The sequence below is a fragment of the Pseudorasbora parva genome, chromosome 2, assembly GCF_024679245.1.
Source record: "Pseudorasbora parva isolate DD20220531a chromosome 2, ASM2467924v1, whole genome shotgun sequence".
Taxonomy (NCBI): Eukaryota; Metazoa; Chordata; class Actinopteri; order Cypriniformes; family Gobionidae; genus Pseudorasbora; species Pseudorasbora parva.
The window spans coordinates 27,447,024-27,460,541 of record NC_090173.1 but is presented as its reverse complement, the minus strand read 5'-3'; positions in this window follow the sequence as shown (position 1 = coordinate 27,460,541).

Genomic DNA, 13,518 nt, shown 5'->3' with positions numbered 1-13,518 from the left:
ACAGAATAACATCATCTTGGATTCTAGGAAGAAGTATAGATGCTTGTTTGCTTTCTGAGAAAAATCTATTTAGTGAGTTTAATGTAGCCCAAGTGATCATTTAAGAAATACAGAGTGGTAATTATCAAGCAGATGGATTAAAGCATGTATTTCTTCTATATATTGGTCAGTTGTTCTGTTGAAGTGTAAAATGTTTGCTACATTATATAACATATACAAACCTGACTTTAAAAAAATTGGGACACTGTACAAATTGGGAATAAAAAAGGAATGCAATAATTTATGCAAATGCAAATCTCATAAACTTATATTTCATTCACAATAGAATATAGATAAAACTTCAAATGTTTAAAGTGAGACATTTTGAAACGTCATGCCAAATATTGTCTCATTTTGGATTTCATGAGAGCTACACATTCCAAAAAAGTTGGGACAGGTCGCAATAAGGGGCCGGAAAAGTTATATGTTAGAAAGAGCTAAAGGACCATTTTACAATTTATTAGGTCAATTGGTAACATGATTGGGTATAAAAAGAGCCTCTCAGACTAGCAGTTTCTCTCAGAAGTCAAGATGGGCAGAGGATCACCAATTCCCACAATGCTGCAGCAAACAAATAATGGAGCAATATCAGAAAGGAGTTTCTCAGAAAAAAATTGCAAAGAGTTTGAATTTATCATCATCTACAGTGAAGAATATCATCCAAAGATTCAGAAAATCTGGAACAATCTCTGTGTGTAAGGGTCAAGGCCGGACAACCATACTACATGTGTGTTATCCTTAGGGCTTTAGACGGCACTACATCATATACAGGAATGCTACTGTAATGGAAATCACAACATGGGCTCAGGAATACTTTCGGTGAACACAATCCACTGTGCCATTCGCCATTGCCAGCTAAAACTCCACAGGTCAAAAAAGAAAACATATCTATACATGATCCAGAAGCGCAGGCATTTTTCTCTGAGCCAAGGCTCATTTAAAATGGATTGTGGCAAAGTGGAAAACTGAAAAACTCCCACTAATTTGTGGGAAAACTGGGACGCCATGTCATCCGGGCTAAGGAGGACAAGGACAACTTAAGTTGTTATCAGCGTTCAGTTCAGAAGCCTGCATCTCTGATGGTATGGGGTTGGATGAGTGCGTGTGGCATGGGCAGCTTGCACAACAGGAAAGGCATAAATGCTGAAAGGTATATCCAAGTTCTAGAACAACATATGCTCTCATCCAGACGTCGTCTCTTCCAGGGAAGACCTTGCATTTTCCAACATGACAATGCCAGAACACATACTGCATCAATTTAGGGGTGACCCCGAATAGTCGAAGATTTGATGCATCGATATGCGGAGCCAGATTTGACCACTGATCTCACAGTCGAACCTTCGTGGATGTTATATGAAACAAGGATCATACCATTTTGGCAATCTGGGGGTGCTCGATATTTTAAAGACGTGGTGAAGCGCCGCTCCTTTAAAATTCGAACACATTGTTTTCAATGAGTGTACACACACCGGCGGTAGCAATCGGCGCCTTACAAGCCGCTTATTTACACAGTCTGCTACAAGCAGAATGAAGCGAAGCACACTGCTCTCCTTTTCCAATCTCTTCCACTCATACAGCCCTAACCAAAAATAGTAATCAACAGATGTAAAAGAAATAGAACTATACAGTTGTAAAGAGAATTAAAAATAATAAAATGATGATAACCAAAGATAAGAACAAAGGTAAACTAAAAGAGTTATAAAAAAAGAATAAAAATATGATGCATAGATAAGATAAGGTGCAATCAGTCGGACGTACAGTGGCTCAGAGCTCATTCAGTAAATGCACAGCTGAACAGATGTGTTTTGAGTCTGGATTTGAATGTGGCTACTGTTGGAGCACATCTGATCTGTTCAGGAAGCTGGTTTAGCTGCGGCTGGTATAATAGCTAAAAGCAGACTCTCCTTGCTTTGAGTGAACTCTTGGTATTTCTAACTGACTTGATCCTGCTGATCTGAGTGATCTGTTGGGTTTGTATTTAATCAGCATATCTGCGATGTATTCAGGTCCTAGCTCATTGAGTGATTCATAAACACGTAATAATACTTTATCGATCCTAAATGGAACTAACTGGTATGGTATGATATGGTCATATTTTCTGGTTATGCTCAGAATCCTGGCAGCAGTGTTCTGTATGGCTGCAGCTGTCTAACTGTCTTTTTAGGAAGGCCGGTGAGAATACCATTACAATAGCCCACCCTACTGGTGATGAAAGTCTTGCCGGGAAACAAAGCATCTAATTCTAGCAATATTTTTCAGTAGTATGCCTATTTACTTATTGCTCTGACATGACTACTGAAACTCAGGTCTGACTCCAAAATCACACCAAGAATGTTGATTTGATTTTTTGTTATTAGACCTTTAACGTCAAGATATGCGTTCACATTGAGAATGTGATTTCAGTTTTGTCTTTGTTTAACTGAAGACAGTTTTGGCACATCCAGTTGTTAACTTCATCAATGCATTTGCACAGGGAGTCAATGGGGCTGTAGTCATTAGGTGACAGTGCTAAGTAGAGCTGGGTGTCGTCAGCATAGCTGTGGTAAGCAATATTGTTATTTTTCATTATTTGGCTCAGTGGCAGCATATACAGGTTAAACAGGAGTGGTGCTAGAATTGACCCTTGTGGGACTCCGCATGTCATGGACGTCCACTCAGACTTATGGTCTCCTATACTCACATAATAACCTCTCCCTTCTAACTATGAACTGAACCATTTGAGGACCATCCCAGAAAGCCCGACCCAGTTTTCCAGCCTGTCAAGAAGTATGGTGTGGTCAACAGTGTCGAATGCAGCACTGAGGTCGAGTAGAAGCAGAATTGATATTTTGCCTGTATCAGTATTTAAGCGGATATAATTTATTATCTTTATGAGCGCTGTCTCTGTGCTGTTATGCGATCAGAAACCAGATTGAAAATTGTCAAAGTATCCTTTTGAGTTTAAGAATTTGTTCAGTTGATTGAAAACAGCTTTTTCAAATGATCTTGCCTATGAAGGGGAAATTTGAGATTGGTCTGTAGTTGTTAGTCTCTCTACAGTAGCAAAAAGAGTGTGCATGTTGTTTATGTTTCTGTTTATAATATTTGAGAAGAAGGTCTGTCTAGCTTTGCCTAGTTCCACATTGAAAGTATGAAGGGTGTCTTTATAGATGTTATAATGCACTACAAGTTTTTTCTTCCACCACATGCATTCAGATTTCCTGCATTGTCTTTTCATTATTTGAACTGCTGTTGAGTTTCTCCAAGGTGCCTTTTGTGTGCCACTCTTTTTCCTGACTTTCAGAGGAGCAATATTATCAATAACACTCTTAACTTTTGAGTTAAAGTAGTCAAGGAGAAAATCAACAGTCTGCCGATATGGCATTAGAGATAAAGCCTTCATAAACAGCACATTAGTGTTCTCATTTAAGCATCTCTTTTTGGCAGAGATAGTTCTAGCTTTAATGGCAGGAGATATTGATATATTAAAGAAAATACAGAAATGATCAGGCAGTGCCACATTCTTAATAACAATCAATGAAATGTTTAGACCCTTACTGATAAGTAAACCTAGAGTGTGTCCACGATTGTGTGTGGGTCCATGTACATACTGTGTCAAGTCAAAAGTGTTAAGAAGAGTCATGAGCTCTTTTGTTGTACTGGATTCAGCATTGTCTTTGTGAATGTTAAAAATACCCAGCAATAGCAAAACAGTCAAACTCTGAAGAAATTATTGATAACAGTTCATAATTCCTTAATTAAGGCTGGACAGTGTTTTTGAGGCCTGTAAATAACGATAAGCAGGATGCGGGGAGCACCTTTTAACACCATACCCAGATATTCGAGAGACAAATATTCACTAAATGACACTTGCTTACATTGATAGACATCTTTGAAAAGAGCAGGGTACTGAAATGGCCAGCCTGCAGTCCAGATCTTTCACCCACAGAAAACATTTGGCACATCATAAAGAGGAAGATGAGACAAAGAAGACCAGTTGAGCAACTAGAAGCCTGTATTTCCTAAACTTGAGCAACTTGAGCAACTTATCTCCTTGTTTGCAGACGGTTATAAAAAGAAGATGGGATGCCACACAGTGGTAAACAACTCCTTGTCCCAACTTTTTTGAGATGTGTTGATGCCACGAAATTTAACATCAACTTATTTTTCCCTTAAAATGATACATTTTGTCAGTTTAAACATACATATATATATACATATATATATATATAGAGAGAGAGAGAGAGAGAGAGAGAGAGAGAGAGAGAGAGAGAGAGAGAGAGAGAGAGAGAGAGAGAGAGAGAGAGAGAGAGAGAGAGAGAGAGAGAGAGAGAGAGAGAGAGAGAGAGAATTTACATTATTAATACTTTTAATTAATATTGCGGTTGCAGCATTTGCTTTGTTGAAGTAGAAGATAATCTACAGGCAAAACTAAAAATTAAATATGAAAAATATTTTTAAAATATTAAATGTTCATATATATATATACTTCCTATATCTTATATACAATACATTAATTGATAATGTAATAAGTTATTATCATAAAATTGTATTTATCTTTAATACTCTTAGTTAAAGGCAAGCAAACTTTGCTATATTCTATGTAATTGTGTTGATAGAATAAAAAAAAAACATTTCTAGTTTCAACATTATTTGTTGTTTAGATATTCCTCTTTAACTGTTGGCATATAATGCAACAAAAATGATAAAGATTTGTATCTGCCTTTAGATTTTAGGAAGTAGTAAGGATATATCTCTGATATAAGGGACCAGCAAAAAGCCACAGGTTAGTTCGTTGTTCAGTCCCTAATCATGTGACCAGATTCTAACAAAGTGCACAGACACTGAGAGTGCTGGCAGATACATCAGGTTCACTTCATTCAGGGACAAACAGGAAGACGGAGCAACCCTATAATCCCCTTTACTGAGCCAACACTTAAGGGAAGGACAATGAAGCTCTTTCCACCTCGACCAAAAAACTAAGTGCACTGAGACAGTATTCACCCCACCTCCGTGTTCAGCATCTCCATGGCCCGCTCCTTTTTCTGGTTTTGAATGAAAGTCGCAGCTCTAGGATGCGATTCCACAATCCCTAACAATATCATCACAGAGCCAACAGACAGTGGATCTCAGCTCTGGCTGCGTGCTCTGTGGAAGTGTGCGAATAGAGAGATAAAGGACTGAGAGGAGATAGAGGCCGAGCATACTCCCTGCAGAGCCGTAGAACAACAGTGTCTTCGTGACAAACAATACAAATAAGGTTGACCAGCCATGCACAAACTCAAATCCCCTAACAGAACGCCTGTCAGAGCAGAGCGTTCACTTGGCACACAAACAAAGCCCGAGATGAGAGAGGTGGGGCAATGGAGAGCCCTGCTTATTTAACAATTTATCAACAGAGCAAATGTGGCATCACACGGCAGTATCAATTAGAGTGATATCAGGGCACACATTGGTGCATAAATCAGGTATTAACCACAATGCCTCGCTCTGCCAGCCCTGAGAAGCAACATTGAGAACGATCCCTGCTTGTCTCATGGCACCTAAAGACAAGTGTTAAGGCGGCAAACCATGCCGATATATTCTAGGAACAACAACAAAATCAGCTTGTTCGGTAAGTCTCTGCATTTTGTCACACAGTGGCAGTAGTTTCAAAATGAGGTAGTGACATTTGTAGGTGCCTGACTGCAAAAGCCAAGTTGCTACTTTCAAAGTGAATGTGCGGAAATGCTCATTACTGTAGGAAAACAGGAAAAGCTCTGCTGTTTCTCACTCGAGGCCTGGCAGCACATCCCCATGGAGTCACAAAGCCTAAAGCCAGATGTCTCAGTATGGCATAACGGCTGTATAATGCATTTTCCATATATATATTTTAATGTTTGTCCTTGGGATATATTCCACTTTATGACGTGAGATGTAAATTATTGTGTCTTGTATCATCAGGACCTGTGATGGCCACTAAGATTCCCTAACCTTTGAAGGGCCACAAAGTGACATTTGCAAGAAAAGCAAAAAATACTGAAAAATATTTTCTTTTCTTTTCATTTTCATTTATTCATCCGATTTGCTAATTGTATTCTGTGGTTTGAAATAATCTGATTAATTTTGGTAATTCTTTTGACAGCACATGTATAGTATACACATGTATATTGTGAATAAAAGTATTATATCTATATATAAATGCTGTTAACTTATAGAAATACTGTCTAGGGATGAACTGATATGAAAATTTTGGGTTATCAATAACCAATAATTCTTTATATTTGAAAGCCAATAACTGATATATTGGCCAATAAATCAAAATCGTTATATCATTTTTGAGAGCCTGGTTGCAAAAGTCTCACCACTAAAAGCCATGTCCCAATCGCACAATTATAACGTTGTCATTATAATTTTATTTAGCCTATATGACTTGCACTGCACATGTTGGACTTAACTAGATTTTCATTTTTGAAGTGATTTCAATCATAGTTGAAGCCATTCAAAACCATCATGGCACATCTAAAGTATCGCAGCTGAAGGAAATAATCAATTTATTTATTGGCGTCAATATATATTGAAGCCAATACATTTTCTGTGTAGATAACGATGACATTAAAAATGAATATATATCAGCTGATAAAGATATGTTGGCCGATATTTTGTGCATCCCTAATATTGTCCAATTTGCATGTGATTGATCACGTGACATTGAAGACTGGAGTCTTTATAATATAATAGTTGATCTATTTAATAATACAGTCTGTTATATTAAAATATAAGGCTGTCTTTATATTTTAGAATCTGGGGCCTCGTTTATAAAATGTTGCATTTAACTGCCCTACGTTTGATCTAAGATCATTTCTCAAATGTGCGATTCTGAAAAACGTGCGGACGCCTCTCTTTCGCATGTGAAATCTATAAATCGCGAATGATCTTGAAAGTGTGTGAAGCTGTGCCTGCTTTGTAAACGCCCCCTAATATATATCATTAGCATATGAAAGAGCAAATTCAACGTCCACATTTTTTACTTGAGAATGGCAAGAATTTAGGTGAGTTTGAAATCGGGGTCCTGCTAAATAATGTTAAATAATTGAACTTTAGTGCTGTGCAGTTATGCTAACAGGGTTTTGAAAAAACACACAGGCTAAATGTTTTATTTTGAACAAGTAGCCTAGTGTAGGCTATTCTTTTTATTGATTAATTTGTACAGTTATTTTTTCAGGCTATTTTTAAAACGTTTGCTGCGAAATTAAGGAATGCTAAATATCGGGGTTAAACTGTTTTGAGAAAAAATAAAAAAAATAATTTTTACTTGTATAGGCCTACACACAATTTTAAAAAAATATTGTGCTTTAAATGAAGTGTATATAAGATTGTGGCCAAAACTGGTACTGCAATCACTTTCAAATGAGAGCGGTGTATCCCCATCCCTAATACTGAAACACTACTGACTTTGGTGATTGGTCGATAGGTGGAGGGCGGAGCTTCAGGCCAAAACACAACATGTCAACATCAACATCAGTTGAGGGCTGCAACAACAACTTTTAAATGACAATATCCTATTTTAAATTGTAAATCTATTTCACAATAATTCTGTTTTTGCTGTATTTTGAATCAAATAAATGCAGCCTTGGTCAGCAGAAGAGACTGTTAAAAACAAAAAAAAACGATATGTGAAAACTGTTGTGATATTTGCACATGTAAAAATAATGATGGGTGACAGACATTTACCTATTCTTATTTAGAGTAGAATTATCTGTCAGGATAAATAACTATTATTAGGGACAGTAACTATTATCAGGATAATTGAGAATGAGAATAATAATTATTATTATTATTATTATTATTATTATACTATAATTATTATTGCTGCTGCATAGATTTCCAAATACTAGCAGTACTTCCTGCCACAAGGAAAAGTGCGTATGTCTGCTCAGACCCTGACGTGACATTAAGCACTTTTCCACGTCAAAGACCATCTTTATAAATATGACCTTTGCCATGGATTTCAGCGTATGCACAGTCAATCACTAAATGAGGCCCCTGTGCATTATACAAGTGTCTTAATGTGCAACACATTTTACATGCTGCCTGTGTTTTCCTCTCTCACCTGTGGTGATATCTTTCATCAAAACCAGTGAACAGTGGCCTTATAACAAACACCAGTGGCTGGGAGTCCAAATGTGAGCGGAACCTCAGTCTCCAGCAATCTGGACCGTAATGACATTTGATTTGCACTGACCTGCTGCAGTGTTTATCTGGTAAGCACAGATCCATCAGTCGGGTCAGTATGAAGCGTTCATAAGTTACAGCCCTTAATTCAGCCTCTGAAGGATTTACTGGACAACGGCTGATTTATTGATTCAAGCTGATACAAGTTTTGGTCTGTGGCATGAAAGCCATCACAGTCCACGGTTTATTATGTTGCGAGCTGCAGCTGATTGACAGAAAATGCCCTTGAAGTTGTGCACGCTGTCACGATTATTTCAAACCCGCCTTTGAACTCATAAAGCCGCTATATGGTCTCTCACTCTCACAGTGTGGAGTCGAGCCTCTTTAAATGGCAGGAGATGAATGAGGAGTGGGATTGGTCCCTTGCTCCTTCCATTATGTTGCTGGATTTATTAGCTTTTATCTATGTGCTTGTAATTAACCCTCCTTGTAGTAGTGTGCAGCCCCAGTACTATATAACTAGTACTGGCAAATGTTCCAATTCCTCTCAGTCAACCCTGTGTGCCCGCAGTCATTATTCAGAGGGACTCACAGAATTAGTCTGGTGTCCCTGGGGCTCGTACAGAACCTGCGCCCACTCCATCATCAGCCTTGAGACTTGAGGGGAAGGCATGACCACGTTCAGACATCTCCCTGCTCCTGAGCGACTTCAAACAGAGAGACAGGCAAAGACTGAGCTGCTAAAATCAATACTGATAGAAGTCGTATTGATCGCCTGTGGAGCCTGTATCCTGACCACCTAGACGGGCAGTACAGTAGTTATTAGGTTGAACATGAGACTATTTTATATCGTGTTTTTAATTGGGCTCAACTGATCTCAGGGGGAAACGATTCAAGGACAAGCAGAAATGCAAATGGACCCAAAACAAAGACCATGAAATCATGGTGTAGGTTAATTTTAGACATTAGAAATATAATGACCTGGTTAAATTAGTGTGGTTGAATCGAGCAGTGTACATCGTCAACACTGTTAAATAAAAGTATATACATTTTATACAATTTGTACATAAACAAATCTGCAGATACACAGAAAATATTCTTATTATGCAAAATTCACTTTTATAAGGTGTTTGAACGTGTGTTGGCAGTGTGTATACACACCCACCCTATAATGGTAAAAATCCACCCACTCCTTTTTTTTTATCCCAATAAATCATTAGTTGTGTCTCAGAACATTTGCAGATTCTGACCAGTGTGACATCACATTTCACAGGCCCCGCCCACAAGAGCCCACACTCAGAGAGCTAAGCACAGTCGGCCATGTTTATCTCCTCGCCAGAGCATTTAACAGCAGCATTCAAGTAAGAAATGTGTTATTAAAGCTATAAAGTTATTCAGTCAAGTGCAGTGAGGGATTTTCTGTTTTTCTTCTGTTGTTTAATTTAGCAGTAGGCAAGGCCATTTATTTGTACATTTCATACCTAATAGCAATTCAAAGTTCTTTTTTAATTAAAATAGTAGTAACATATGCAAGAAACATATGAATACCATGTGTAAGAATGAAAAATTAAAAACAAGGATAATTAAAAAATATTAAAATAAGATAAAATGGTCAGATACACAATAGTGGTCTGAAATAAAAATAAAAAACATTCTTCAGTTTACAGCCTAATTAGAACACCCCTCCTTAATTTCGTTCTCAAACACATTCATACCATCCATTTCAATCATTATTCCCTGATCTTTACTCAGGAACCTTCTTGTTAAACCCATTTTCACTCAACATACCTTTCCACAGATTTCCACATACTCAAACCTTTTTGTTAAACTTGCTATGTCCATCAAACACAGTTTTTATTTATCATATTTAACTCAAATGAACATATAAAACTATACAATAACCAAAGATAAGAACAAAGGTAAACTAAAACGATTATAAAAAAGAATAAACAGATAGTATACCTGTATATTACACGGCCCTCACTTTAGTAACATTACACAGATCTAATATACACACAGGATTTCTTTCAACAAAAACCTTAAAAACAAATTCCTTTCAACAAAAAAACAGTAGTTTGAACGGTATGTATATGCCATTATGCAATGTGCTGTACATATTCTTTTCTGGGGCTAATAGAATGTAATTTATGTTGTTTTAATAGCTAATATTCAGGTAAAAGAAATGTGCAGTTATACACCAGAGGTGTGTACATCTGAAATTAGGAAAATTAATAACAATATTTATAAGATTTATAGATTTAATCATGTAAGATTTATAATTTAAAAAAAACAAGAAAAAAATCTTTCAGTGTATGGAGTTAAAATACAGCCATTGCATATTAAATAAATTGCCAATTAAAAGCGGTGTCGTAAACCCTTTAGCTACTCTGATTAATGTTGACTTGGTAACACACGGAGGGTGGGTATGTTGTGGCACCTCAGTGAAGGGCAGGTGTGACAGTCTTTTAAATGAATCAAGTATTAATCATTAAAAGAAAGGACAAGACATCAATTCGCAGGGCCCCAGGGAACGATTCTAGGTCTTTTCTTTTAAATCCACAAGTTCACCTTTATTCTATAAGTGGGAATATGCATATTGAACAGTCTGCAATCTTGGCGGTCCATCAGAAAATGTAATAGGCTCCTCAGAGAAAAGACAGTCACCTTGACAGTTGCTATTATTCAAATGTAAACAATAATGAGAAAAAGATAGCTCGGGACACCTTCCCCCATTCTTAAACTCGTCCTTGATGGTTAATAATGTTACAGTTCAGGCAGCTGAATATACAGTGCTTTTCAATTGCTATGCAATAGATCCTCAGTGTAGCCAGTTTTCCAACCACACCGCCTACACTACACGGATATGTGACACTCTACTTCTCCAAACCAGACAGCAGGATCAAGCAGTGCAGGCTAACCACAGACCCCATTGACTCAGCAGTCTAACACACACAAAAAACACATCGACTGCCTTAATAAGAACAAGGGCAGTCTATCCTGCGTGGCACTCACAGTGAGTTTGGAAGGGAGCATGTTGGTACACGGCTGGTGTGGTTAGAGAGGGACGTCACGTCAGTGGACTCGGATCCAGCAGAAATAGCACCGTACTGCGGCTGCCTTCACCCTGGACCTCCATCATCACCTGGCAGATGGAGAACCATTAAAGCCATGATCAATACACAACACAGACTGCAGCAGCTGAGCCCATGCCTGGAATCTATCACGGACTTTGCTTGACTACAGTCCCATAGTGCCAGACAGCAGGAGCCCTGAGACATTTGGGATCAGCTTCCATCTGTCTCTACTTGTAGACATTGTGTGTCAGAAGGCAAAACTATTCCAGAAATAGCTCTTCTACAAAATTAATCATTGTGAATATGCTTAAAGAGATTTCATATTTATGTGCTGGCACTTAGGCCTGTTTTACACGGCATGCAGCACAAGCAGCACATAAGCAAAGCAGTAGTGCAATGCGCAAACTAAGACAGAACTGCAGCTTTATACAAACAATACAATGATTTGTGTAGCATTTATTTTATTATTTTTGTATTATTATTTTTATTAACACTTTACATTTTGCTTTAATTTTTTTCCTTTTAATTGTTTTTATTTACACTTGTTTTCAATATTTAATTTAATATTTTTTTATCTAACTCTTTAATTACTGTTAATATTTTAATATATGTTTAATTCAACTTTATACATTTTTATTTAATGTTTTTTTATTGATTTAATAATAATTTGTTTCTATTTAATAATAATTATACTATATTATCATATAATATTTATCTTAATTAATTATTATTTAGTATTTTTTTGTTTAATGTTAATTTAATAATTTCTTTTAATTATTTTACAGTATATCATTTCTGTTACATTTTTTCTACTTATTATAGTACTATATAGCATGTTTGTGTTATTAGATTTGTTTATGTATTTACTCATTTGTTTGTTTTAATCAAATCTTTACTTATTTTAACCTTTTAAAATAAGTATTTTGGACCCCGCAGGACCCCAGTTTGAAAATCTCCACTCTTGGCCATTAGAAATAAATTAGCTTTTTCAAAAGTAGGGTTGAAAATTTTTTTTAAGTTGAACAATATTAAAGGGGGGGTGAAACACTCAGTTTCAGTCAGTGTCATGTCAATCTTGAGTACCTATAGAGTAGCATTGCATCCTGCATATCTCCGAAAAGTCTTTATTTTTTTGATAATTATATAAGAAAGATGCGCTGTTCCGAGTCTTTCCGAAAAAAGCCGAGCGGGTGGGGGCGTATTGTGTAAGCGGAGCTAAATAATGACGAGGGCACGCCGCTGTTATTGTGTTGAGTGCGTCGTAAAGCTGTGTCATCCCTAACAGCGGGAAAAAACTTTATTCAAAATAAAAATATGGCTTTTAATCAGATACAGCCATACATCTATGATCCGGAATCAGACCCAGAGGCTGCAGTTGAACAGGAGCAGCAGCAAAAACGACTAGAGCAGGACGTCTCTATGTGGTACAAGTTATACACTAACTATATAATATGCTTAGCGGCTTGTGTTATTTACATATTTATACTTGAATTATATCGTCGTATTTTTTTTCTTTGAAGGTGTAATGTGGGAAGTGCAGTTGTGCACGTGTGTGTGGGTGTGTTTACGCGTGGTTTGTGTAGACAATTGTAGTAAGCCGCGCGGACTGGTTTTGCACGACAGGCTAGTGTTTACATAGAAAGACACGGAATAGTAGCACATTTGAATGAAGAAGCGCGCTTATTTAGTTCAACATATTTCCCCACTCTTTGTGTATTGTTGTTTGGAGTGCTTTTACAATACACAAACATAAAGTTACACATATAGTGGCCAGCTAAACAAATGTACACGCACTACACATCGCATGCTCCATTGATCAACTAACTATACGTGATCATGTTTGGGCTACTTGATGGGCATAGGCAAAAACACAGACATTTGAAGCAGTCTTACTCACCGCCTGCGGTTCTAACGTTGGGAACTTTATCGTTGGGACTGCTCCATCCTTCAGCATTAGGCGATCGGAAAATCCGGCGTCGAGCTGGGCCTTGTTTATGAAACAGTCGGCACCGAAATGCAGTGAACAGACATAAACCTTTGCGCAACTCAGTTGCTGATCCGGAAAAGCAAATTACATCCACTGGTAGAATTGCCCGTACGGCCCATACAAGGAAATTCCGACCTATTAACGTCAAGTGGACCCATGATCGAAAAAAACTTGCCAAAAACTTATGACTAACCGGAAGTAGTATTTTTGACAAAGAAATACTCCCGTCAAACGTCCACCTTAACTTTTGAAACTTTGTCCATGTTTAGTATGGGAATCCAAGTC